This window comes from Humulus lupulus, chromosome 5, assembly GCF_963169125.1.
Source record: "Humulus lupulus chromosome 5, drHumLupu1.1, whole genome shotgun sequence".
Classification (NCBI taxonomy): domain Eukaryota; kingdom Viridiplantae; phylum Streptophyta; class Magnoliopsida; order Rosales; family Cannabaceae; genus Humulus; species Humulus lupulus.
Window position 1 is genome coordinate 145,694,515 of NC_084797.1, and position 4,503 is coordinate 145,699,017.

Sequence of the window (4,503 nt, forward strand, 5' to 3'; positions counted from 1 at the left end):
CAAGGCTAAATGTTTGGAGCGCGAGCTCAAGGAGGCCAAGGCCGCTGCATCCGGGTCGCATGAGATGGTTGTTCGACAGGGGACTGAAGTTGAGGCCCTCAGGACTGAACTACAATCGGCTCAGGAGAAAGTCGCTTCCTTGGAGGCGGAGAAGGCTGTAATCGAGCGCAAGTCTATAGACCGGGCTCTTTACAATGTGTGGAGGCAGGATCCCAACTTCGACTTCTCCTCTTTTGGCAAGCAAGCTGTTGCCCGAGCGGCCTGGTGGAGTGCCCACTACAGGAGGCCTTGAACTAGTTTCGCTCCTTTTTTGTTTATTTTTTATTTTGTAACGTCATTACTAGTGCTACTTTTCTGTTAGTAACCCTTGTATTGTCTTGAGAACTCCTTTCTTTTTTATGTATGAATACATGTGATGTTGTTGTTTATTTCTTGTTCTACTGCATTTGAGGCCCTTTTATGCCTGTATGACGCGGTTTGGTTGGTTCCCCTCTTTTATTTGTCAGGCTGGAGGTCCTTTGGATCCCATGTGAGAGGGTTCACTGGGACCTCTTTTGGTGCCTCTTGGCGGTTTTTGTAAGGATATTTTGACCCCTTGGGTCTTAGCTATCCTTTTGGGTTTTTCTTGCGCGCGCTTATTATTTCTTTGCGAGAGGCGTCCCTCTCGTCCTTTTGCATAGTACTATTTCGGCAAGGGTCTCTTTTGGGACCCTTTTTGGCTAGGCGGCTTGGTGGCCGCTCCAGACTTATTAGTGTTGTCACTATATATATATTTTTCTTTCGTAAGGCCTTTTGGCCTCCTTGATGTTCACGAGGGTAGCTAATCCTCGTAAACTCAGGGGAGGCCTTGCAAGGTCTTTTTACTACTTTCTATGTTTAGGAACTTCGTCTAGGGCCCCGATATAAGGGGTCCTTCTAGGACCTCCCATTGAACGGTCCTTTTTAGGGCTATGGTCCTTCTCGGGTCCTCCTGATGCATAGGGGGTCGTTTTTAGGCTACTCCTAATTGAGGGCCCTTTTCAAGATCCCTTATCAGAGGGTATTTTTTAGGAGCCTCTTTTTTAGGAGGGCGAGGGGTCCTTTCCAAGACCCTCCGTTAGAGGGTCCTTTTCAGGCCTCCCTTGCTAGCTGTGTTATCGCCCCCTGTCTTGCCCCCCAAGTGTTTGGTGAAATTTATTTCGGCGGACACTTTGGCTGATGCCCTGGTATTGAAGAAAAAATAACACACGAAGAGGCTAACAGTTTTACTTATAATACGTGGTTTCATTCATTATATTCGTAACATAATGGTTTCATACACGTAGTTGTAACGGTACATAGGTGATTTTCACATAAAACAAAATAAAATGGCTCACGCCTACTTAGGAGGTTATCTAGGTAACCTCTTTGATTTCTTCCTACCATATCAAGGCAGCGTGCCATACTTGTGCTTTTATCCGTGGGCACGGGCGTCTTACTGGTAGTACTTCCTCAGGTGTTCCGCGTTCCATGCCCGGGGTATGATGGTGTCGTCCATGCGCGCCAGCTTGTAAGTGTTTGGGGGGATGCACTGAGCGACTTGGTAGGGTCCCTCCCAATTTGCCCCCAGCACTCCTGCACCTGGGTCTCGTGTGTTTGGGAGCACCTTCCTCAGCACCAGGTCGCCGACTCTGAAAGTTCTCTCTCGCACCCTCGAATTGTAGTACCTTGCGGCGCGTTGCTGGTATACTGCCACCCTCATCTGGGCTTTTTCTCTCTTTTCCTCCAGGAGGTCTAAGCTTTCGGTCAGGGCTGTGTGGTTGGCTTCGTCTTCATACGCCTGCACCCTGTGGGATATGACTCGCATTTCGACTGGGAGCACAGCCTCGCAACCATAGGCCAAGGAGAATGGGGACTCCTCAGTCGTCGTGCGTGGGGTGGTTCTGTAAGCCCACAGCACATTTGGTAGCTCATCTGCCCAGGCTCCTTTCATCTTCTCCAGCTTTGTCTTTAGGTTCTTCTTTAGGACCCTGTTGATGGCCTCCACTTGCCCATTGGCCTGGGGGTGTACCACTGCGGAGAAGCTCCTCCTTATACCTCTTTTCTTACAATATTCATCGAAGGCTCCTCCTTCAAATTGGGTACCATTGTCGGAAATAATTTTGTAGGGTACCCCATACCGGCACACAATGAATTTGTTGACAAAAGAGGTGATGTGCTTAGCGGTTATTTTCACAAGGGGTTCCGCTTCTACCCACTTGGTGAAATAATCTACTGCCACCACCGCGTACTTTGCTCCACCTCTACCTGTAGGAAGAGCGCCGATTAGGTCTATCCCCCAGATGGCGAAGGGCCAGGGGCTGGGCATGCTGGTCAGTTCGCTTGGGGGTCTTCGAGGGTAATTGGAGTGCCTCTGGCACTTGTCACATTTCGTGGCAAAGTCCTGCGCGTCTTTCTCCATGGAAGGCTAGTAGTATCCTTGTCTTACGGCCTTCCTAGCCGTGGAGGGTCCACTTTCGTGGTTGCCGCACTCTCCCTCATGGATCTCTTGTAACACCTTCAACGCCTCCTCTCCTTCTACACACCGCAGGAGAGGCATGGAGAATCCTCTTTTGTAAAGGACCCCATCTACCAAGGCGTACCTCGCGGCCTTGTACACCAACCTCCGAGATTCATTTTTATCCGCAGGCAAGAATCCTTCCTCCAGGTACTTCTTGATTGGCTCGGTCCATGATTTCTTTGGGACGCTGATCATGTGCACATCTACGCCTCCGATGCTGGGCTTTGGCAAACACTCCACGGGTATTGATTCCAAGACGTCACCATCCTTGGTGGATGCCAGCTTTGCAAGTGCATCGGCATGGGTATTCTTTTCTCTGGGGATTTGCTCTATAGTATATGCCACCATTCGCCCCAGGTAGCCCTTCACCTTCTCTAAATATGCTGCCATCTTGGGCCCCCTTGCCTGGTACTCCCCCTTTATTTGGCATACCACCAATTGCGAGTCACTGAAAATATGGAGGCGCGTTACTTTCAATTCCTGGGCTAGGCGCAGGCCAGCTAAGAGCGCCTCGTACTCCGCCTCATTATTGGAGGCCTCGAACCCAAACCGGATTGCGCAGTACATTCTGTGTCCCTCGGGCCCAGTCATCATGATGCCCGCTCCTGATCCTCCTTCATTTGACGCCCCATCAACATGCAAACTCCACTTCTCTACATTTCCCAGTTCATCCTCCACAACAGGTTGCGCCCCTCCTTCACTCTGTCCTTCATTTGGCTGATGGGTGAATTCTACTATGAAATCTGCCAGCACCTGTCCATTGATGGAGGCCCTTGGGGTGTAGACAATATCAAACTGACTTAGCTCAATCGACCATTTCATTAGCCTCCCTGAGGTCTCTGGCTTATGTAAGACTTGTCTCAAAGGACTATCCGTTAAGACATCAATCGTATGCGCATGGAAGTAAGGCTTCAACTTCCTCGACGCCACTACTAGCGCATAGGCCAGTTTTTCGATCTCTGGATACTGGCTCTCTGCGTCCACCAGACGCTTGCTGATATAGTATACGGGCTGTTGTTGCTTCTTCTCTCCCTTAACTAAGGCTGCGCTGATGGCATGCTCCGACACCGCCAAGTATAGGTACAGCTTCTTGCCCTTCTCTGGCTTTGCTAACAGGGGCGGCTTCCCCAGGTGCTCTTTCAACCTGACAAAGGCTTCCTCACATCTTTCATCCCAAGCGAACTTTTTGCTCCCTTTGAGGATGTCAAAGAATGGGAGGCACTTGTCGGTGGACCTTGAGATGAACCTGTTAAGGGCCGCCACCCTTCCTGTTAGGCATTGTACCTCCTTCTTATTCTTCGGCGGGCTCATTTCTATGAGCGCCTTTATCTTGTCGGGGTTGGCCTCGATTCCTCTGGAGTTGACCATGAAGCCCAAGAATTTTCCCGAGGATACCCCGAAGGTGCATTTGGCTGGGTTCAGTTTCATCCGATATTTCCTGAGCGTGTCAAACATCTCACCAAGGTCTTTGTTGAGTTCTGCAGCTACTTTGGTCTTCACTAGCATGTCATCCACATACACTTCCATATTCCTCCCTATCTGATTTGCGAACATTTTATTCACCAGCCTTTGATAGGTGGCTCCCGCGTTTTTGAGCCCGAAGGGCATCACCTTATAACAGTAGAGCCCTTTGTCTGTAATGAATGACGTGTGTTCCTCATCTGCAGGGTTCATTGGGATTTGGTTGTATCCCGAGTAGGCGTCCATAAAACTTAGTAACTCATGCCCCGCTGTTGCGTCTACTAACTGATCTATCCTGGGGAGTGGGAAGCTGTCCTTAGGACAAGCTTTATTCAAATTCGTGAAATCGACGCAAGTCCTCCACTTCCCGTTTGGCTTCGGCACGAGTACTGGGTTTGATACCCACACAGGATATAAAGACTCACGGATGAACCCGTTGGCCTTCAATTTGTCAACCTCTTCCTTTAACGCTGCGTACCTTGTTGGATCGAGCGCCCGCCTCTTCTGCCTGACGGGCCTTGCTC